This window comes from Macaca mulatta, chromosome 3, assembly GCF_049350105.2.
Source record: "Macaca mulatta isolate MMU2019108-1 chromosome 3, T2T-MMU8v2.0, whole genome shotgun sequence".
In the NCBI taxonomy this organism is placed as follows: Eukaryota; Metazoa; Chordata; class Mammalia; order Primates; family Cercopithecidae; genus Macaca; species Macaca mulatta.
In genome coordinates, this window is record NC_133408.1 from 106,235,289 (window position 1) to 106,260,180 (window position 24,892).

The window sequence follows — 24,892 nt, forward strand, 5'->3', positions numbered from 1 at the left end:
GTCATTGCTATTGTGAATAGTGTTGCAATGAACACACTGTGTGCATGTGTCTTTATGATAGAATATACCCAGTAATGGGATTTCTGGGTCATATGGTAGTTTTTCTTTTAGCTCTTTGAGGAATCGTCACTCATAGTTCCATGATGGTTGAACTAATTTACACTCCTACATATGGTGTATAATCATTCATTTTTCTCTGCAACCTTGCTAGCATCTCTTATGTTTTTGACTTTTTAATCATAGCCATTCTGACTGGTATGAGATGGTATCTCATTGTGGTTTTGGTTTGCATTTCTCTAATGATAACCATATTTAGCTTTTTTCATATGCCTGTTGGCCACATGTGTATCTTCTTTTGAAAAGTGTCTGTCCATGTCCTTTGCCCACTTTTTAATGGGGTTGTTTGGTTTTTTTCATGCTAGTTTGTTTAAGTTCCATATAGATGCTGAATATTATTATAGACCATGGTCAAATGCACAGTTTGCAAATATTTCTTCCATTCTGTAGGCTGTCTGTTAACTTTGTTGATAGTTTCTTTTGCTGTAGAGAAGCACCTAAGTTTAACTAAATCCCATTTGTCGAGATTGCTTTTGACATCTTCATCATGAAATCTTTGCCAGTTCGTATGTCCAGAATGGTCCTGCCTCAGTTGTATTCCAGGGTTTTTATAGTTTTGGATTTTACATTTAAGTCTTTAATCCATCTTGAGTTTATTTTTACATATGGTGTAAGGAAGGGCTCCAGTTTCAATCTCCTCCCTATGGCTAGCCAGTTATCCCAGCACCATTTATTGGACAGGGAATCCTTTTCTCATTGCTTATTTTTGTCAGTTTTTTCAAAAAGCAGATTGTTGTAAGTGTGCAGCCTTATATCTGGGCTCTGTATTCTGTCTGTTGGTCTATGTGTCTGTTTTTGTACCAGTATGATGCTGTTTTGGTTACTGTAGGCTTGTAGTATAGTTTGAAGTTAGGTGTTCCAGCTTTGTTCTTTTTGCTTAGGATTGCCTTGGCTATTCAGACTCTTTTGGTTCCATATGAATTTTAAAATAGTTTTTTCTAATTTCTTTTTCAAAGAAAGCCATTGGTAGTTTGATAGGAATAGCGTTAAGTCTATAAATTGCTTGGGGTAATAAGGCCATTTTAATGATACTGAGTCTTCCTATCCATGAGCATGGAATGTTTTTTCCATTTGTTTGTATCGTGTTTGATTTCTTTGAGTAGTGTTTTGCAATTCTCATTGTAGCAACCTTTCGCCTCCCTGATTAGCTGTATTCCCAGGTATTTTGTTCTTTTTGTGGCAACTATGAATGGGAATATGTTCCTGATTTGGCTCTCCACTTGCCTGTTGTTGGTATATAGAAATGCTAGTGATTTTTGTGCATTGATTTTTGTATCCTGAAACTTTGCTGAGGTTGTTTACCAGCTGAAGTAGCTTTCGGGCCAAGACTATGGGGTTTTCTAGATATGGAATCATGTTGTCTGCAAACAGGGATAGTTTAACTGCCTCTCTTCCTATGTGGATGCCTTTCATTTCTTTCTCTTGCCTAATTGCTCTGGCCAGGACTTCCAATACTATGTTGAAAAGGAGTGGTGAGAGAAGGTATCCTTGTCTTGTGCCAGTTTTCAAGGGGAATGCTTCCAGATTTTGCCTATTCAGTATGATGTTGGCTGTGGGTTTGCTGTAGATGGCTCTTATTATTTTGAGGCATGGTCCTTCAATACCTAGTTTATTGAGAGTTCTTAACATGAACAGATGTTGGGTTTTATTGAAAGCCTTTTCTGTGTCTATTGAGATAATAATATGGTTTTCATCTTTAATTCTGTTTATGTGATTAATCACATTTATTGCTTTGTGTATATTGAACTAACCTTGCATCCCTGGGATAAAGCCTATTTGATCATAGTGGGTTAGGCTTTTGATGTGCTGCTGGATTTGGTTTGCAGGTATTTTGCTGAGGGCTTTTGCATCAATGTTCATCAAGGATATTGGCCTGAAGTTTTCTTTTTTTGTTGTCTCTCCCAGGTTTTGGTATCAGGATGATGTTGGCTTTATAGAATGAGTTGGGGAGGAGTACCTCCTCCTCAATTTTTTGGAATAGTTTCAGCAGGAATGGTACTAGCTCTTCTTTGTACATCTGATAGAATTCAGCTGTGAATCCGTCTGGCCTTAGGCTTTTTTTGGCTGGTAGGCTATTACTGCCTCAATCTCAGAGCTCGTTATTTATCTGTTCAGGGGTTCAATTTCTACCTGGTTCAGTCTCGGGAGGGTGTATTTGTCCAGGAATTTACCCATTGTTTTCTTGGAAAAACACTGTTTTCTTCTCATTAGAGGTATGATTACTTTTTGCCAAAATATTTTATGAGTAATTGTCTTTACTTTTTCCAAATACAAATTCTACCTCAAAAGACCAAATCCCAAAACTATTGTTCTATTTCTGAAAAAATGTCTGGTGGAATTCCAAGGGCTTTTGTACCATATATCATACGTTGACACCCCAAAACGCCTTCTACGGGTAGAGTTGTTTTACTTCCATGATGATTAAATGATATAATTTACTTTGGATGGCTGTTACAGACCCTGGATGTTGCAACAGATGTCAGTTTTCTTTCCTTTAGACCCTCTTTTCCAATTTCCCACTGCCTTCCCCTCCACCCAGAGGCCCCACCTCTACCTCAGCTGAACATGTCTAAAACTCACCTCATTAGCCTTCCCTCCAGACCTCCTGCTTCTAAATCCTCCTCTCCCCTATTCCCTATCCTGGTGACTCACTCTTCTTTCTATCCCACTACACCAGACCAGAGTTCTGGAAGACATTCTGTTTATGCGTCCAACCAATCCAACTCCAACACCTGCTAATTCTACCCTCTCAACATCCCTCTGAGCTGTTTTCATAAGTAATACCACCCATTTCCTGAAACTGCCATGTTCTCTCATGCCCCTTTGGAAATGTTACATTCTTGCCCAGTGAGTTCTTTCATCGCTTGTCAGACATGTGCATGGTCTTTCTGACCTAGTTAATGGCCACCTCCCGTGGGAAACCACCTTTGAACCCTCTAGTCAATGATCTCTCCAGTTCTGAGTCCCCATTGCCCCAAGTGGATGCCCCCAGTATATCTTTTATCATATTTACTGTAATTGTCTGTGACTATGACTCTTTCTTCTCCCTGAAACCCTGGATTCCTTGGAGACAAGAGCCACTTTCCATTCATCTCTGTAGCCCCAGTCTTTTTTTTTTTTTTGAGACGGAGTCTCGCTCTGCCGCCCAGGCTGGAGTGCAGTGGCCGGATCTCAGCTCACTGCAAGCTCCGCCTCCCGGGTTCACGCCATTCTCCTGCCTCAGCCTCCCGAGTAGCTGGGACTACAGGCGCCGCCACCTCGCCCGGCTAGTTTTTTTTGTATTTTTTTTTTTAAAGTAGAGACGGGGTTTCACCGTGTCAGCCAGGATGGTCTCGATCTCCTGACCTCGTGATCCGCCCGTCTCGGCCTCCCAAAGTGCTGGGATTACAGGCTTGAGAATAGCCCCAGTCTTAAGCCCAGTTAATGACAGCTGACAAATGTACAGTGGATGTTTCTTAAGTGGGAGAATAGTTTGGTGGTGGTAAAGAGTAAGAACCCTTTAACAGGGAGTTAAACTACCTGAAATCAAACACTTCAGGACCCCTGTTTGCTAGTTGCATGAATCTAGGCAAGTTATTTTAACTTTCTCTGCTATAGTTTTTTAACCTATAAATTGATATAATAATAGGACCTACATCATGGGATTATTGTGAACATTAAATGAGCTAATAACTTTAAAGCACTTTCCAATCCTGAGATTTAAGAACTCCATACAAATACTCCCCCTCTCCCCATCCCCAGCAAATGTATGTATGAAGTTAGGGACTATGAGAGCCTTTTTGAGATCACTTGCAGCACCTAACCCAATGTAGTCCTTAAGATCAACTATTTCATAGCATAGTTGTGAGGATGAATGTAGTACCACATGTAAAGAACTTAGAACAGTGCCTGATACATTACATAGTAAGTGCTCAATAAACAACAGCTATTCTTATTATCATTATTGCCAATTCCCTCCCCAATTCCTTCAATAGGTCTCCAATGTTAACTTAATTAAGTCCAAATTCTGCAGCCCAATAATATGACTGATACACCTGTTTCTCATTTATAACCAGCATTTACTACTTTCACAAATGCTGTTCCTTTGACCCAGTATTCTTTTCCAGCCCCACTCACTTTTTCACTTGTTAGAATCCAGTCATCCTTTAAGGCATGTCTCAGATATTAACTTCTTAATAAAACTTGTTTTTTTGAATTTTGAAATTATGTATAAACTTTCTTATTCTGAATGCCTTGTGAACTTCCTTCATCTGTATTATTATTTTTTACTACGACTAACATTTATTGAGCACATAGTATATACCAGGACCCTGATATGCACAAAATACATACATCATATCATTTAACTGAAGTAAGTAGGAGGTAGTATTATCCCATTTTCACACTGCTTTAAAGAACTATCTGAGACTGGCTAATTTATAAAGGAAAGAGGTTTAATTGACTTGCAGTTCTGCATGGCTGGGGAGGCCTCAGGAAATTTACAATCATGGCAGAAGGCAAAGGGGAAGCAAGGTACATCTTACATGCCGGCAGGAGAGAAAGAGAGAGTGAGAGCAAGCGGGGAACTGCCAAACACTTTCAAACCATCAGATCTCACGAGAACTCACTCACTATCATGAACACAGCATAGGGGAAACTGCCCCCATGATTCAGTCACCTCATACCCAGGCCCCTCCCTTGACACGTGGGGATTATAATTCAAGATGAGATTTGGGTGGGGACACGGAGTCAAACCATATTAAAGGTTTATGTGGAAAAGGATTCAGGCAGAGTTGGAAAGGAGGTGCAGTGGGTGGGGTATGGCTGTGTTTCTGCCTGTGTCTGGCCTTGGGTTTATCCAGCTTCATGGAAAGCATATTACTTTGCTGGTTAGCAGAATAGGACCATTTGTTTTTGTCTTGGGTGACGGGGATTGGGCTTTTTAAATCTTACATCTCTAGTATAAAAATAAGACATTTTACAACTTTTTTTCAAATCTGTATCTTAGTTAATAAATATGAATTTTATTTAATCTTAACATTAGAAAGAACATAGTATGTTTTTTCTTTGATGATCCAGATGTCTCCTCTGTCAATAGGAAGATACACTATCAACGCTCTACACAACACAAAAGTACAAAAAGAGATTTTTCTCTTGATATGAGAACTCACCAATGATATCCATTGCATTTGTTTTTATTTTAGTACACTCCTGGTCAGTACAAAGCATGCTGCCTTTTCCAGCAATGAATCATTTGCATGTATACACTCAAAGCATAATATTGAGCCTGCTGATTTTTAGACCCCACTAGTGGATTAGTTTGGGAATCAGAGCATCTCCATAAATTGTCTGAGGAGTTTGACTCCCCTACCTGCCAAAAATGGAGAATGTATTATCCTCGGAATAATTTTTAATGTACATTATCTCATGTGGAATATTAAGCATGTGGATATGTAGTGCATTGATAGAACTTTTGTGGACAGCCTGGTGTGTTGATATCCACCCTCCCATTTAGTCAGCACTGCTGTGTGCTCTCCTGAAATCAAGGAGCTTCCTTACTCTCTGGGTCCAGTTGGGTTTGGCCAGTGGGAAGCACCAATAAGAGAATGGAGGGAGAGTGGAGAGTAATTGAAGTATTTAGTTCCTGGCCCCTCCCTGGCACAGTGCCTTGGTCATGGCTTCCATCAGGCTACCTTTTCCACACAGCTCCCTCTGGCAGTAAACCCCTTCTTCCCCTTGCTGGTTGAAGCCAAGGCAGGGGTAACAAGCCAAGTCTTGTGGTGTCCTTTACTTTGATGATGTCTTTATAAACAGTCCCTGTATGAAACATCTTCAAATTTCCAAATTTGGGTCTGCTACCTGCTCCCTAGATACTGGCTGAGAAGCCACCATTATCATACCTATATCTCTTAAAGTAATTTCGTGTCCAAGTTCAGGCAGGCAATGAAAAGACATCCAGGTGCAGCCAGGAGGTCTTTCTAAATCTCAAATAAGTTCTAACTTGAGGTCCTACCAAAGCTCTCAAGGAAAGGCCCTGAATGAGGGAGGAATTTCTCATATGGTTTTCATATAAGACCACTCCTGCATATATCACTGTTTCTTCTTAGAATCGGATCCAGAGCAAAAATGCCAGTGAATTCCAGAGATGACTTGTTGACTTAAATCCATGTTTACTTGCCAGGCTGGAAATTCATTGCAGCAGGCTTTGAACAGAAAATATTTGTCTGAAGTAAAATCTTGGAAGCTAGCAATGCATGATTCACAAATGGAAAGTGTCATTTTTTTTTTTTAAATTGGGGAAGATGGCTGTAAAGTGGAAGATTCTGTTATATCCTTAATTATGTGGCTGGTTCTTCATAAACTCTTAGTCTAATCTGCATAGATACAAAAATTACACAGCAATCTGGAAGCTTTAAAAAAAGATAGAATGAGAGAAAAGGAAAAAATGGCAGTAATTAAATGACAAAACTATATTCAAATAAAATTAAGGGTTTGACTTAAAGCCATGGGGGGCATCTCCCTTTGTTTCCTTCTCTGTAGCATTTAAAGGAGAATGAAGCAAAAAGAGTATTCTGGAAGTGTCTGAGCACTGACTTGTAGCCCCAGCCTGAGGAGAGGTTCGTTGACCCAAACTGCCCTGTGAGTCCAGCACACAGTTTTACTGCTTTGGCTTCCTTGTTTTGCTTCATGTCAAAGCCCCAAAGAGGAGGCCCAAAATCCGGAAAGAAGGAAGGATCTTGAGTTTAGTTGTTAGGTTTATCTGTCATATCAAGGGCTTAAAAGATCCATTCTTGAGTAAAATGGAAGTTATTAATGAAAAAAGAGGAGAATTTCAGATACAAAGAAAAGCACCCATATGCCCAGCTATATTTAATATATATGTTAACAGTGTGTTTCGTTTCTTAAAGGAATAGAATAGTTTTGGATATAGTCGAAGTCCCTAGAGTAGTCCTTCGTCTTCCCATTCCTCATACTCTCGCCAGAGTCATCACAGTATGGAAACTGGTGCTCACTTTTTCTATCATTTTATGCTTTGACTATAAAGGTATATATTTAGAAATAGCATGCATAGTCATCATTTTTTTTTTTACTTTTAACTCTAGATAAATTGTATTATACTGCATTGGGTTTTCCAGATTATCCATGTTGATACATTGTAACTTTTAGATCACCCATTTTAAATGCTGGGTACTATTCCATCATATGAGTATACACCATGGTTTATTTCTCCATTTACTATTGACAAATATTTAGAATGTATCTATTTTTTTTAATGGTTTGATGAACATCTTGGTAAACATCTTCTTATATACACCTGCAAAAGATTCTCTAGGATTCTTACTTTGGAAAAAAATGTGGGGCCCCGTGTCATGTACACTAGCAGTGTCCCTGCATGTTGATATAGTGTCTCCAAAGGGGTTGAACAATTTGCATTCTTACCAGAAGGCTCTGAGAATATTCATTACCCCATCAGCCTTGTTTATATTTTGTATGATCAAACTTTAAGGTTTTGCTAATCCAGTGGTGGTTTTATTTGCATTTCCCTGATTGCTAGTGAGGCTAAGTTTCTTCTCAAGGGTTTATTGGCTGTTCAGGTTTTCTCTTTTTCAATGATCCTTTCATGGAGATTATTGCTCCTTTTTCTTTTGTATTGTTTGTCTTTCATAACTGATTTGTATGACTTCTTTATGCTGGGTTCTCATCTTTTGTCAGTTATTAACATAATTTTTCTCAGGGAAATTCCAGGTTCTGTCTACTAAGCAGCAAATATTGCAGATGCCTGTTGCAATTGACACATTATTCCAGGGTTGACTCTAGGTTTTGTCAAAAGGAAGAAGCAAGCCTGTAATGATATATATTCTCAGATGAATATGATAGCAGAGCAAGTCACCATCCTTTGTGGATTTAGGACCTGAGTTATTAGGGAGAAGGATCCTGGGAACACACCAAAAGCAGGAAATTAAGGATCTGTTGGAGAAGAAGTCAAAGCTCATACACGAGAGGCCAGCTTGGAAATTTACAGGACAGGAGTGAAGGGTTTCCAGGAAAATGTGTTAAAAGATGGGTTAGTGGTATATGCTCTGTGGTGGATAGGATGACTCTAATGGTCTCTGTGACCTGGAGGAAGAGGCTTCCCAATTCCCCACTGTCAGTCCAGTGTCACAGCATGCTGAGGTGGGTGGGCAGCAGGGAGAAAAACCAAAAGGGATTTGAGAAGGAAAAGCTTGCAGTTAGCTGGTATTCCTCACTGTCAGAGCCACTAATAACTTTGCAGTGATTAGTCAGTGATTTTGCCAGTGAGGATGGCCAAAACCCAGCCAGGCTGTCTCCATTGCAATGTAATATCCACGATGGGGTAGGGCACCAGAGCTCAGATCTGTCACCAAATTGTAATTTAACTTAAGACAGTTTTAAATAACAAAACTAGGTGGTTTGCATTTGACCTCCTTGGCCTTCCCTTCCTGCCTGCCTAGCAGAGGTTGTAACTGACAAAATGACACTCACTGAGGTGGAGGCAGGCACAAGCACATCCTTGGCATCAATGGCTGGACACAGAGTAAGAGGATTGATGGTAACATAGCAGCCAAACTGACCCTCTCTTCTGCTCTGGAGTATAGCAACCTGTGTGTTATTCAAGAAGGTAAGTAAAGGCTGATATGGTTTGGCTGTGTCCTCACCCAAATCTCATCTTGAATGGTAGTTCCCATAATCCCCACATGTCATGGGAGGGACCCAGTGAGAGGTAATTGAATCATGGGGGCAGTTTCCCCCATGCTGTTCTCATGATCGTGAGTGAGTTCTCACATCTGATGGTTTTATAAGGGGCTTTCCCCCCTTTTGCTTGGCACTTCTTCCTGCTGCCACGTAAAGAAGGACATATTTGCTTCCCCTTCCGCCATGATTGTAAGTTTCCTGAGGTCTCTCCAGCCACGCTGAACTGAGTCCATTAAACTTTTTTCCTTTATAAATTACCCAGTCTCAGTTATGTCTTTCTTAGCAGCTGAGAATAGACGAATACAAGGCTGAAAAGCAGTTAAACTTAGAAATCCCCCAAATCGGACATCTGTTTGGTTTCTAGCTATTTCAGGTCCAAATAAATAAAACTAATTGAAAAGCTTCTTTCACTTGGGTGGTGAAACACTGTCTCATAAATCACCAAGTGAGGAAACTGACTCAACCCCAGTGCCTTGGGCATAATTAGCTGTATTAGAGAAGAAATTAAGAAGCACTCTACCCTACTGCTTAAGCTAAGCACAGCCTTTTCCTGTAAAGCCAGACATCAATCTTTGTTGCTGTTGTTTGTTGTCTTCTTGCTAGTACGTGTGAGAGTTGGTGTTCTCACCTGAATGTAGACTGCAGAGCAATGAAATATAATGTATAGCAGACATAGTAAGGCTTGCGGTAAGCATATAGATAAGTATTCTAATAAATAAACTAGTCCTGCAGTACTGATTAATTCCAAAGCCTAATTTCCTTTTGTTTTGTTTCATTCACCAAAGTCTATATTCTCTAAATCTACCTCACGATCCATCAGAACCAATTCTATGTGTCCTCAAAGCAGATTTGGAAAACAAGCAAAAGCAGATCAGAAACTCCTAGATTTCTTTTTGGCAGTATCAGTGGTTATTACCACAGAGCCGTACAATGTTGTCAGAGACTTTAAAAAATAATAATAAGGGGCCGGGCGCGGTGTCTCACATCTATAATCCACTTTGGGAAGCCGAGGTGGACGAATTACGAGGTCAGGAGATCGAGACCACCCTGGCTAATACAGTGAAACCCCATCTCTACTAAAAATACAAAAAAATTAGCTGGGCATGGTGGCGGGCGCCTGTAGTCCCAGCTACGCGGGAGACTGAGGCAGGAGAATGGTGTGAACCTGGGAGGCAGAGTTTGCAGTGAGCTGAGATCGCGCCACTGCACTCCAGCCAGGACAACAGGGCGAGACACCTTCTCAAAATAATAATAATAATGAAGAAGAAGGGGAAGAAGGAATCAAATCAGTCTGGTGTCACAGATGACCAGGGAGTGAATTAGAATGTTAGAGGATGTCCCTTGCCTTTTCCAGAATTTAGGAATATCAGACAAACAAAATCTTCAGTTAACATGAAATTTCAGACCAAGTCTAACCCACCTTTGACATTCATCTTTACAATTCTATTAAAAGGGTTTTTTGATAAAAGTAGGTTATTGGGTTTCCAGTAATAAATGACAATCATCATTCATAAATATCTTTTCTCAGGTTATCATCTGATTATGTAGTCTCTGGAATTTCTCCTTTATTGCAATTTTAAGGAAATTTGCTTTTGCACAGGGCTATCCTCCAAATTAAGCTATAGCCCATTGAAAATTCTCTACATCCATTCAATTGGGAACCCAGATTTCTGTTTCAAATTTATCTGTGCTTCTAAGGTGTTTTTTTTTTTTTTCTTTGAGACACGGTCTCGCTCTGTCACCCAGGCTGGTGTGCAGTGGCACGATATCGGCTCATTGCAACCTCCACCTCCAAGGCTCAAGCAATTTTCCTGCCTCAGCCTCTCGAGTAGCTGGGACTACAGCGTGCACCACCCCACCCAGCTAATTTTTGTATTTTTTGTGTAGACAGGGTTTTACCATGTTGGTCAGGCTGGTCTCGAACTCCTCACCTCAGGTGATCCACCCGCCTCAGCCTCCCAGAGTGCTGGGATTACAGGCATGAGCCACTGTGCCCAGTCAAAAAGGTGTACTTTAAAATTAAATTTCATCTAAAATTCCCTAATCTTGTTTCCAGTCATACCCTATCTCCTTTTTATCTGTGTACATGGAAAATATTTCTCCTCAAAAAAGTGATTTTACCTCTTTCTCCAGAGTCGTATGAGGATGCTTATCCCCTTTGATAAACAACTGAAGATATGAAGGAGACTGAGAAACATCTCATTACTGTATGGGAGAAAAAAGGGGGATCGGTTGGTCAGGTAGCATAGGAAAAGTCTCTTTCCCATACTTCTCTTTCCTGGAGTGGCCCTCCAGCCAGGCTGCATGTTAGATCCTCCTGGGAACTCTGAAAGATGAATAGTGCTTAAGACCCATCCTACACTAACTAAATCAAGATCTCAAAGCAATGTCCCCAAATCAGCAGCAGCAGCAGCTGGGAACTTCATAGAAATGCACATTCTCACCCCCATCCCCTAAGACCTGCTGAATCAGAAACTCCAAGACTGGGCCCAGTAATCTATGTTTTAATCAGCACTTCCAGTGATTCTGGTCACATTCAAGCATGAGAGGAAATTCCCTTTAGGTTGATATTTTTATAAGTTCCCTAGATGACTCTGATGTGAAACCTGGGTTGAGGACATTTAGGGTTTTCCTTCTCTTCCTATTTTTTTGCTTCTGTTTGATTTCAGTGAAGAAAAGACCAACTGCCTATTTCCTTTACAGTTATTTAGCTCAAACAGCTGTAGCTGAGAGTTCTGGCTTTCTATACTAAGGTTCTAAAAATCTCAGCCTAAAATGTGCCTGGGAGAATCTATCTCTGGGACCTGCCCTTTGACAGAAAGGAAATCTCATCCCAGAGTACTAAGAAGTATTGTAAGATCCTGGAAGAAATGAAGAAACATTATTTAAATTACTAGAATACTAGTCATCTTTTTTATATTCATAATGTTCAGAATCTCAAGACCTTTCAGGTTTGTTTTGTTTTCAAGGGATCTGAGTGACTTTCTGATTGCTACTCACTTAATAAAATCTCAGGCCTGATATCACTGAACTTGGTTTGGTGGATAGAAATCCTCACAGTTTTAAATAGGAAGAGTCCATGAAACCATTTCCTCCTCTTAACTGCAGTTTCTTAAAATGTTCATCTTCTGCCTCCTCCTCCTGCCTTTTTTCCGTTAACTCTCACCATACTCCATTCTTCTCCTTTTATTAGCAAGTTTTCTGCTTCTCTGTAAGAGAAAAAAAATCACTCTTACTAGAGCCACAATCTTCTTTCTAAAATCCTTGGGACCAGATGTTTTTTCAATTCATGCCTATTTCAGTTTCTAAGGAATAATGCATTGTTCATATTGTGTATAGAGAGGTCTGGAGAAAAGGTGGAGATATTCAGCTGAAGTGGAATAGAGGCTATGCATAGCCTTATGATGGGTAAGGTTAGGTTTGCCATCAAATCACTTAAGAAACATTTGCAGGCTTTCAGAGCTTTTTGCATTTCAGCATCCTGAATATGGGATTATGGATGGTGTTCTATCCTTGAACCCAAGGGTAAGCTGGCACCAGCAGCATTAAAAAGTCACAGAATTCTGAAATGAGCTTAACATCTTGATGATGTTAAATTTAGATTGTTGACATTTAAAGGGAAGAACTTGTGAATATGTAGCTTTGAGTGCCTAGTCCCTAGACCCTGTGATGAAAGCAGCCTGGCTTAAAATATGGTTTTCTATGTGATGACAGTCTGGGATGGTCATGTTACTCCTTAAGATGGACTACTAAATAATCACGCTGCATCTCTCACCCATTTTTAACTACAATACAGTCCAGGTGGCTCAAGTTATAAACATTCTTTAAGAAAATAAAGGAATGAATATGTTTACAATACTACAGTCGGGAGGACTTTTCAAACATAATGAAACTCCCAAAAGTCATAGAGTTAAGAGCTGTTAAATTTCACAAACATCAAAAATTTCTTTAAAGCAAACATTATTATGAAAGTGTCAAAGTGTCAACAAGTATTTGTAAAATATACTGGATAAACATCTTGGATAAACATGCCTTAAAGAGTGCTTTTATAAATCAAAAAGGAAAAGACCGCCAGCCTAACTGAAAAATGGGCAAATAAGCAAGCCACAGACAAAAAGAATTACAAATTTCTTTGAAACATGAAGAGATTCTCAACCTTATTTTTAGTTTAATAAGATGAAATGTGAAAAACAATCAACTGTCAAATTGCCAAGGATTAAGCTATTTGGTAATTCTGTTTTTAGAAATTCACCCTACAATTATGCTCACATAAATGAATGAAGAGATACCTACAAGGATTTTCACTGCAGTGTTACTTTCAATAGATCAAGATTTAGAAACAACCTAATTGTCCTTCAGTAGAAAGATTGGTTGAATAAAATGCATCCACATGCCAAAATAGTCTGTTGATGTTAAAACAAATGAAATTAATTTGCCGGAGCTGACACAAAAAGGTGTCCACTGTGTCTTGATCGGTGAAGAAAACCAGTTGCAGGACAGGATGTGGAGTGTGATTACACCTCTGTGTAGGGTGGTATCAACACAGAAAATGTCTGAGATAACACACACCACACTTAGGATAGTTGTTACCCCTGGTGAAGGTAAGCGTGGAGGGAGGGAGTGTTTTACACAATTTGATATACTGTTTGATTTATTTATAATAAGCATGTGTTAATTCAATAATATATTTTGGAAAACTTTAAAAATCTGTGCACCCTTCTTGCAAGTCAAAGACAGCTTGGAGTCAGTCTTATTTTGGTAGACTTCCAGTGGGGCATAGATGGAGGTACGGTTGAAGGGATCGTATTGCATCATTTTGTAGGAATGTCTTATTTGCAGTGGATGCCTTACTGTCCATTTGCAAGAATGCCTCATCCTATCAGCATTTGTTGAGAATCTTAGCTATTTCAAGACAATCCCCAGTGGGATCTCAGACTAAAGATATTAGCCTCATACTAAAGGAACTTCATGGCATTCAAATTTTCTTGACTGAGGAGCATTATTCCTTTCACGCCTTATAAATACATTGACTATTAACCAGTGTGTCAGGGGCCAGAAAGGGACTGTGGACACTAATATAGTCAGCAAGTGTCCAGGAAGGTCCGAGTGTAAGCCCAGCCCTGGGTGATGCCAGAGCCCGGGCCCACGGACATCCTGCTTTGCTGCCTTTTGTAGCTGTGCGGTATATCTGTATCATGTGGGTTCCAGTCAAGCTGAACTGTTCAGGTTCTCTTCTGGAAGCTTTTACCAGCTGCCTAAGAGGATATGATGAGTAAGTTTGAAGCTGAAATCAGGATGACCAGAGACAGGAAAAACTGGTGCCAGATGTGAGACCCTGTTTCGTTTTGTTCTTTTTTCTTTCTTTCTTTTTTTTTTTTTACATGGAGTTTTGCTCTTGTGGCCCAGGCTAGAGTGTAGTGGTGCCATCTCGGCTCTCTACAACCTCCGCCTCCCGGGTTCAAGCGATTCTCCTGCCTCAGCCTCCCGAGTAGCTGGGATTACAGGCGCCCGCCACCATGCCTGGCTAATATTCGTATTTTTAGTAGAGACGGGGTTTCACCTTGTTGGTCAGGATGGTCTTAAACTCCTGACCTCAGGTGATCCACCTGCCTCAGCCTCCCAAAGTGCTGGGATTACAGGCGTGAGCCACTGTGCCTGGCCTAGTTTTGTTCTTTATGGTGTGGAAAGAAAAGAGCTGATGAGGACCTCATAGTTCCAGGCTGTCCTCCCACAACCTCACGTCATTGCTACAAAAGGCTCAGAACACACTTTCAACCAAAAGCAGTTCATCTTCCTATCAGCCAGGACCTCAGGCAAAAGGGAAACGGTGGGGTTGATGTGAGTGAAACCTGCTGGAGACTTCAGTCCCCAGAAAGCAGTCCCTCTCCGAATCCCAGCCAGCTTAGCCTCAGATCAGCTAGCCAGAGGCCTGAAGGCAAAAGTTTGGGACTACAAAGACCTTGACATCACCCTCTCTCATTTTACCTTTTTTGTTGTTGTTGTTGTTTTTCAAGCTAATCTAATGCGTTTTAAGCTTTAGCACGCAAGTGGGGTTTCTATTAGCAGCCAAGTCTGCACTGTTCACAAAATAATTAAAGAACCAAAAGGGGATCTACTGTGAAAATAAAAGCCATGAAGCTTTTTATCACTGTGATTTGCATCACTAACTTCCTAGCAATCCATCTGATTTACAATGACGTCTTCATGACTCCAAATTTAGAGCATTTATTTGGGAACTTTGCTTCAGTCTCTTAACAGCTACCTCCTGACAAGGCACATTGAAATGTATGCTGTATGTTTTGAGTTTGCTAATCCAACAGTCATTTCTGAGATCCATGCAAATGAAAAACATACCAATAAGACACGAAACCCTTAATTACTCTAATGTATGTGCCAAGGCTCTCCTCCCAGCTCCTCTCTCCCTTCCTCCCTCCACCCCAACCTTTCTTAACTCCTCCGGGCACAATCCACTAGCTGAAGCATCCAGCCCATCGCAGTTCACTTAAATGGCTGCAGGAAATTTGTTTTACAAGGCTGGTTTTAACTGAACTACCTGCTGTGCGCCACATTGCTACTGTTTGTGAAATGAATGATGGGAAAGGCAAGTCTGTGATTTCATTTGTTCAGACCGATTACTCACACGTTGCACACGGTATCATTTGCTTGTCACTTAATGACTGACCAGCCTGCCTGAATCATTAGTGCTGCAGTGCAGTGAAAAGAAGACCTCACGGCATAATGAGGAGCTGAAGGAAGTGGAGTGCTGTTTTACCTAAAAGAAATGGTGCGCAGAAATCCAGCACAGCTGCAGGTGTTCCGATGACAATGTGGGAAGCAGTTAGCTTCCAATTTAGCAGAAAATTAAGAGCGAAAAAACTGTTATTTGTGAGAGAAGATACTCATGGCAAGCAATCATCCTCGCTCTGCATCCACAAGATGAGCATTCAGCTGTCTTTGTCGTGACTTAAAACAATTGGTATCTTGGGCTGCATTCAACACCAGATTGGTGCTTATTATCTGCAGTTTATTCTTTCTTGGGACATTTTGTTCCCCCCCCTCCTCTATTTTATGGTTAATTTGCTTGCTTGAATGTAAAGCCATTTAAGCTGAAAAATCTGGATTGTGGCTGATCATTGTGCCAGGGCTCTGAGCTGTATGATACAAGATAATTGGCAATTTTCAAATTCATAATCTATTTTGTTTCACTCGCTTCCCCCCTCCCTCTTCGTCTCTTCTGCTAGTTTTTCTACCCCATTCTTTGGCATAGTCTTCAAAACTGGCCACAGACGGAAGGTGAGAGCATACAAATTCCTCCAGTCGAGACCCCAGACTCCCAAGATGTCTCTTTGGGGAAATGGCAAAGCTCTGTGATGTGAATCCACATGTCTCCAGGGAAGGCAGTCACAAAACAACGCGCACACACACACACACACACACACACACACACACACTGTTTTCCCAATGAAAGATTTCATTCTGTTTGGAGCCAACACTCAAAGTCATGTTGGTAGTAAAAATAATAAAAAGATTTTTACTTTATTTGAGGTTTTGGTTTGAGGCAGGCAAGAAAATCCTGGCATTCTATAAATCAACTGACATGTTCCCATTTGGTTGTGGTCCAATGGATAGCTCAAACATAGCACGTTATATTCCTATTACCCCTCGCTATGCTAATCAGGGTGATGATAGAGAAATATGACCATATCCATGCTGACCAATACCATTTTCTACTTTAAACAAGTCTAGCCCATTTACTCCTAATAGTGTGATCTCTTCTTGTTTTATTCTTTTCTGCTTTTCTGATATGTTATCAGAGTTTACACATTTCAGTCAAGTAATTTGGGACCTGCCACGTTTCCCTCAGATATCTTTAGAGATGAAGTAGTGTGCTCCTGTTATGCTACCCTGACCTGAACACAGAGTGATGGTAGCACTCTATGTACAATTTCTCAGTGGAACTTCCAGGGGTGATAGCAATATGTTAAGCAGACCAGGGAGCTGTCAACAGCGATCCTGTTGCCTCAGCTCAACAAAATAGGCAGAGATTCTCTCTCATCAAGAGGGTTCAGTTTTCAATGAAATGTTTTATTCTTGCCAATGGCCAAGCCTCATTTCCTTGAAAGCAGGAAGGTAATGTCCTGGTTCACTTTTCTTCGTCTTATTGATTCCAATGTATTTCCATTCTGTCACTCTGTTATGTCTATGGATGCAGCTGCTAATAACATCAGTTAAAACTGTAAAACATCATGTTTCCCATTTTGCAATAATTTTCCACTTGAATTGTATTTTTCATGTATATTTGGGTAAATTCACAGAATGAAAACACAAAAGAGAAAGAATAGAAAGCACAAATATGGTGACCAATCATAGGTAAAACAAGCAACAAATTAGCAGACGGAGGAGAAAAACAAGCAGAGAGGAGATAAAAGGGTTTCCACCTGCAGATCCTATTTTATGTTCTGTGTTTATCTTTCATGACTGTGTCTTTCTGCTTTCATGTTACTCCCCAACTCAGGTACCCAATTCCCTTTCACCGTGGCTGTATTTATTTTTCAAAATACTGGCAGGCCGAAATTTCCAACTGATGCGCTGCTTTCTGTGCTGTAACTTGGATTTCCAAATACTCCCCATCCCATGCGGGTTTCATTTTACTACTTCCTCACGCGGATGTTCTGCTGTCACCAGCTGGCCTGAAAAAACACTCAGCCACACTCTATGTTTGTGTCCACTAATAGTCACTCCGTCTTCAGTTCTGCCAATTTGGTGCATAATATTTTCATTTTCTCTATATTCATTTCCAATACTGCTGTCAGGTTCCAGCGTCTCCTTCATTAAGCTTCTCCTCTGGTTTCGTAGCAATCAGCAATGAAGGATCTTTTGTGAGGCCGGGGGAGAATTGATCTTGTTCTCCCACCGCACTTGTGGAGCTGCCAGAGCGGGAGGATTTACTGCGTGTCACGCAGATTGCCTGGAGGATGCTCTGTGTCCCCATTTGTCACGCGGCTCCCATTGCTTACCAGGCGTGTGGGCTTGTAAACTTATTTCTGAAAACGTGAAAGGATTATCCTCGCTCATAAAATGCAAAATTTGCTTAACTGCCTTGGAAGATTTAAGGCTGTTCCACTTGTTTTTAAAGAAAGGCTTATTTGAATTACAAAGTATGACTGCTGTTGTGGTCGGAGAGAGGGAGGGGATGGCTACAGGCTGGCCAGACAAGACTCACTGTCAATGGTGCATAAAGGAAGCGATCATGTTGTCTTCCATGCTCTTCTACGCTGTGAAACACGGTTGTGGCGCGGGACATCTATTTCTTTAAGGGTTCTTGGTCCAATCTGCCTAATTTTCCTAATGGGCAAAAATACCAATGCAGAAGAGCATTGAAAAATAATTAAACTCCAGTTGGCTATTTAACTTTTATTTAGCTCCTAAGGAATGGTAGATTTGCAATAGAAGATACAAAGGCCCAGACCAAGAGTAGAATCTCCATATTTGGTAAGTCTAGTAACATCCTAAATAGGCACATGAAAACCTTCGTGTTTTTTTTTTTAATCATTTACAGAATCCCATAGTTATTTTTATACCCAACCCAGAGATAAATCAACTCCTACAAACTGAGTTGTATGTGACATTTATAACGGAATCCAGATATGACTATACTTTTGTAAAAACATTAATAAACAATGACAACAAGAAAACCCCTTTGTTCCCTTGTTAAAGCTATATCCTTCTGACAAAATACCCTCTAGGACTAGCAATAAAATAAAATCACCTGTGAGAGGGGGCAGCTGTATCTCTTGAGGATCCTTCCCCAAGGGCAACCTAGAAAGCCAGTCTCACCCTATCCATCTCTCTCTGCAGATCCCTTGGCAATGATGACTATGTCTTACTGGATTTTGTATCCCCCACACCTGTATTGGTGATTGGTACATATTAGTGCTCAGTAGATGGGTGTCTGGGTAAATGGATGAGGTGTGTAGTTCTGTGGCCATTTATTTCTTCTTCATTCTCAATGAATAGTTTCAACTCAGATCTGTTCATTCAAAGCAATTCATAAACTCACAAATTTATAAATGGAGGTGATATTTCTGGTGGAGAGAAAATTTCTTGAGGAAGTCTCAAAATGTGAAGTTAAAGGATATTTATAAAAGAGAATATCAAAGAGAATGCTCAAATGTAACCCCATGGGGTGGATGAAATAAATGATAGATACAGAGATAGAAGAAAGAAATAAGGGCTCTTATGCAACCAGCTGAGACAAATGCCCATCTTCTTCACCTTCTTCAGAGGTGAGTGACAGGAGACTGATTTTAGCATCTGCAGAAAGGGGCGTTTCATGAGCAGCCTTCACCATACTTGTGAGTCAGGGAAAGTTTGCTGCTCTTTTTCTGTCACTCCATTTCTTGTCCTCACTCCCAGGTAACTATGCTACATTACTCTGTCACAGAGGGAACTGTGGTACGCTTCACCGATTCTTACTAAGGCAGGACAACAGAAAGGAGTTCTGTCATGACTCCCTGCAGAAATTACACAGGGTGTACTAGGAAAGTCTCTGGGGATATAGAAACACACAACTGTTCTACCTAAACATAATCGAGCACCTCTTCTTAGCCCCACATTGGCTGTATTTGACAATGGAATTTTTTCCCCTTCACATCCTCCGTTTGTCCATTTTGGTGCCAATGCCTTCACTGTTTTTGTTTTCTTTTGCCGGCTCCTTTGAGTGGCTCTCTCCCGACTATGAAATAGGCCTCAGCCTCCCATTTGGAGATCACGTGCTCTCTCTCAGGTCCTCCCTGGGCTGGTTCCCTGTGGGTGTCACCATTGGGCTCTATGTGCCACCTGTCTGTTCCTTCCCATTTATGGCAATGGCAGCACCCTTATCCTGGCCCCCAACGCTGCACTTACGACACCACTCTGACCCCTCTGTCTTTTTGCCTATCATCTGATCAGTCCGGCCAAGGGATATCAAGAGTTCATTCTAAAACTCTTTTCCATTTTTCTCATTTTCACTGTCACTACCCCAATCTAGGCCTTCGTAACTTTGGGGCTGAATTATTGTATTAACTTATATTTGATTTTTCTCATTACCACCCCTCATAAATACATGCCCACACCTTCACCTTCTCATGCATCTGACATGTAGTTGCTAGATTAATACTACAAAAAGACCATTTCTATTAGGCTTATCTCCTTTTTTCATTTTTTTTTAAAAAACTTTGATTTTTTTTTTAATTCACAAATAAGCATTATATATATTTATGTGTACAACATGAAGTTTTCATATATGTATACATTGTGGAATAGTTTAAGCAAATTAACGTATTCATTATCTCACATACTTATCCTTTTTTTTGTAGTGAGAACATTTAGAATTTACTCTCCCAGCAATCTTCAAGTGTACAATGCATTGTTATTAACTACAATCACCATGTTGTACAACGATCCCCTGGACTGATCTCTAAAGAGCTAAAAATAGTCTCCTTTTTGGGGGAACAGCATAGATTTTATGTAATTTTATTAAATATTATATCTTAATATAAGTTTAAATGTGACGATTAATTTGTACCTTAGTGCTAGGAGTACTACTCTCTACAGTTTGGAATGCAACTAAAATGCCGCAGGACAACTACCTGTATTCAAAAATCTCTCTCTTTAGCTTCACGGATCTCCAACTCTGATTCCACTTCATTAAAAGATGCCTTTGACCACAATTAACTCCTTCTGCATCTTTGATATTTCTCCTCAAAGATAAAAGGTTTTTTTTTTATCCTTAGAGATGGTTTTAAACAGAAAGAAGGGGAATATAGATACACTCAGAGGGTATGATGTTACATAAACACCTATATGCATTCCTTTTCACTTAGGACAAGCTTACCCTGACACCCAGAGGATTCTTTCCAAATTCTGTCCCTCACCCTGTGCCTTACAGTGCCTACATTTATTGAAAATTTGCTTTGTACAGATTGCTTAAGACAATATTTAAGATTATATTTGAATTGTCCTCACTTATCCAAGGACAATTGGATATCCAAGGGCACTGGATATCTTTCAGTAAAAGGACTATGGATATTTTTCTCTCTAATTATTTTAAAGCACATCTGGACAAAACAAGTTTTAAACTATAATTTTTTTTCATAATTTTGCATGGATGAGAGGTGCCAGGGAAGAAGTAGGGCAGGGGTCCCCAACTCCTGGGCCACAGACCAGTACCAGTCCATGGCCTCTGAGGACCCTGGCCACATAACAGGAGGAGAGTGGTGGGTGAACAAGCATTACCGCCTGAACTCCGCCTCCTGTCAGATCAACAACGGCCTTACATTCTCACAGGAGAGTGAACCCTATTGCGAACTGCACGTGTGAGCAGCTAGGCTGTGTGGCCCTTATGAGAATCTAAGGCCTGATGATCTGAGGTAGAACAGTTTTATTCTCAAGCCATCCCCACCACTCCCCCTATCCATGAAAAAATCGTCTTCCATAAAACTGGTCTCTAGTGTCAAGAAGGTTGAGGACCACTGAAGCAGAGGACCTCTTTGTTCAGCTAAAATCTTGAATGGTTTGTAGCTATGCAGAGGCAGGTTGGGACTTGTATTTGTGAGAAGGGACAAGAAAGCTGAGCAGCTGTGCATGAGAAGAAAAGACTTCAGAGCTCTAGAGGCCAATCTGAGAGGAAGGGGATAAGGAGGAAAGTGGAAGGGGAGGGAGGAGTCAGGCAGCCAGACTAAGATGCAGAGTGTTGTGTGGAATGAGTTAGCCAGTGAGAAATCCCTGTCTGGGCAAACAAAGGCAAATAAAAGGACTTCAACTACAGGAATGACAGAACACCCTGCAGGTCCATCAGAGGGATCAACAGATTTGAGTATATTCATACAATGGAAGACTTGATAGCAAAGAAAATAAATGAATTAAAACTACGTAAACTGGTAGGAATCTTGTAAGCATAATGGTGAATAAAAACATTTTCCAAAGCAGATGTAATAAGATGCAATTGATATGAAATTTAAAAACATCAAACAACGTATCAGAAAAATATCAGTAAATTCATGGGAATAATAAATTCCAAATTCAGGATAGTAGTTACCTCTAGAAGGGAGGTGAGAGTATAATTGATAGAGGAGTATGTAAGGGACTTCAACTCTATCCATAAGCATCATTTTCTAAGCTGAGGAGCGGACACATGGTGTTCATTTTACCTTTTCACCTTGTGTATTAGTCAGGATTGTCTAGAGGGACAGAACTAATAGGATATATTTACATACAAAGGTGAGTTTATTCAGGAGTATTGACTCACATGATCACAAGGTGAGGTCTGACAGTAGGCCGTCTGCAAGCTGAGGAGCAAGGAAGCCAGTCAGAGTCCCCAAACCTCAAAAGGAAGGAAGCTGACAGTGCAGCCTTCAGTCTGTGGTCGAAGCTCCAAGAGTCCCAAAGCTGTAGAACTTGGAAAGATGTAGGCCAGAAGTCTAAACCAATCTAGTCTTTCCGTGTTCTTCTGCCTGCTTTTATTCTGGCAGTGCTGGCAGCCCCTTAGACTGTGCCTACCCAGATTGAGGGTGGGTCTTCCTCTCCCAGTCCACTGACTCAAATGTTAATCTCCTCTGGCAACACCCTCACAGACACACCCAGGAACAATACTTTGCATCCTTCAGTCCAATCAAATTGACACTCAGTATTAACCATCACACCTTTTTTGTATATCTCTTTAATACTCATACTTTTCAGAATAAATTTGATTTTTTGGAAGTTTCAGATTCATTGAAAAATTACAAAGATAATATAGAGAATTCCCATATACCCCAAAGGCACCCAGTTTTCTCTATATCCTAATATGGCACACTTCTTATAATTAATGAACCAATATTGATCCATTATTATAAACTAAGGTCCGTACTCTATTCAGTTTTCCTTAGTTTTAACCTAACGTCCTTCTATTCCAAGATCCCACCCAGCATACCATGTTACATTTAGCCATTACGTTTCCTTAAGCTCCTTTTGTCTATGACTGTTTCTCAGACTCTCCCTGGTATTTTTTTTCCCCCTTGAGATGGAGTCTCACTCTGTTGCCAGGCTGGAGTGCAGTGGCACGATCTGCAACCTCTGCCTCCCAGGTTCAAGCAATTCTACTGCCTCAGCCTCCCGAGTAGCTGGGACTACAGGCGCCTGCCACCACGCCCAGCTAATTTTTGTATTTTTAGTAGAGACGGGATTTCACCATATTGGCCAGGATGGTCTCGATCTTTTGACCTCATGATCCATCCGCTTCGGCCTCCTAAAGTGCTGGGATTACAGACAGAGCCACTGCGCCTGGCCAACTTTCACTGTTTTTGATGATCTTGATAGTTTTGAGAGTACTGGTAGGTATTTTGCAGAATGTGCCTCTTTTGCAATTTGTCTGATGTATGTTTACTGATTGGACTGGGGTTATGGGTCTGGGAAGGAAGACCATAGATAAAGTGCCGTTCTTGTCACATCATATCAAATGCATATGTTGACATGTTGTCAACATAACTTATCACTATTGATGTTGACCTTGATCACCTGGCTGAGATGGTGTTTTTTAAGTTTTTCCCCTAAAAGTTTACTTTTTTTTTTTTTTTTGAGATGGAGTCTCGCTCTGTCCCCTAGGTTGGAGTGCAGTTGTGTGATCTCGGCTCACTGCAAGCCCCACCTCCCGGGTTCACGCCATTCTCCTGCCTCCCGAGTAGCTGGGACTACAGGCGCCCACCTCCATGCCCGGCTAATTTTTTGTATATTTAGTAGAGACGGGGTTTCACCGTGTTAGCCAAGATGGCCTCCATCTCCCGACCTTGTGATCCACCCACCTCGGCCTCCCAAAGTGCTGGGATTACAGGCATGAGCCACCATGCCTGGCCAAGTTTACTTTTTTAGCCTCTTTCTATAAAGGGGTAAAAAACTTCTTTCTTTTGTTTTACAGCAAAATAAAAGGCCCACATTATCCACGAGGGATAAGTTCCCCAGTGATCACCTGAAACCTCATATACTATGGAACCTGACTGCCATCGCTTGAAACATTTCTCTTCATGTCCTCCACTCACAAATTCAATACCTTTTTCATTATAGCTAAGCACTTTTGAAAATCATGCACTATGACTATAACTTTTGTAGTCTGAAGTAAGACAGCAAAATTGCATGAATTTCTTTTTTCTTCTTCACAATTTCACAGATAGAAGATTCATTTTTATCAGATAATTTAGCAACCTGAACACATGGTTTTTTTCTTTGTTAGGTTGAGAACTTTCACCTTTTCATTGAAAGGAAGCACTTTATGGCTCCTCTTGGGCATAGACGAATTGCTGGCATCACCACTCTTGTGCTTCAGGCCATGATTCAGTAAAATAAAGGCTACTAAAACACAAGCATGCTGCGACACTGCAACAGCCTAAATTGATAACTGAGATGGCTGCTAAGTGACTACTTGGCCGGTAGCTTTTGGAGCATGAATACTCTGGACAAAGGGATGGTTCACATCCCAGGCAGGATGGCAGGAGATTTCATTGCATCATTCAGAATGGTGTGCAATTTAAACCTTATGAATTGCTTATTTCTGAAAGTTTCCATTTAATATGTTCAAATCACAGTTGACTGCAGGTAGCTGAAACCTCAAAAGCAACACCACGAATAAGAGGGGATTATTGTAATCACTTCCTCACTTTTTGGCACATGAGATGCTCCAGGTTCACCTTGTGTAGTTTTCACCTAGGTCCTAGAATCAACCGTTTCACCAAGGAGCCCTGGTTGCTTTTACTGACAAATGGGATTAGACACCAAGATTTGGATGTTAGATGTGCTCATTGCTACTGGGGTGCTGTTGCTTCTATGCTCTCTCTACAGACAAAACAAGGAAATTATATACATATCTATATATAATCATACTAACCCATACATATATACATTTCTATATATAACCATCTCTATTAAGCTAAATAAGAGTTCATGTTTATATCTCCAACTCTAATCATTACCATATGGGTCATTCTAGTCTCTTCCCCCTTGGTTATCTGTAAATTTTCACTCCAACAGTGAGAAACTTGGCTCCCACAATAATACACTTAAGTCAGTCTAA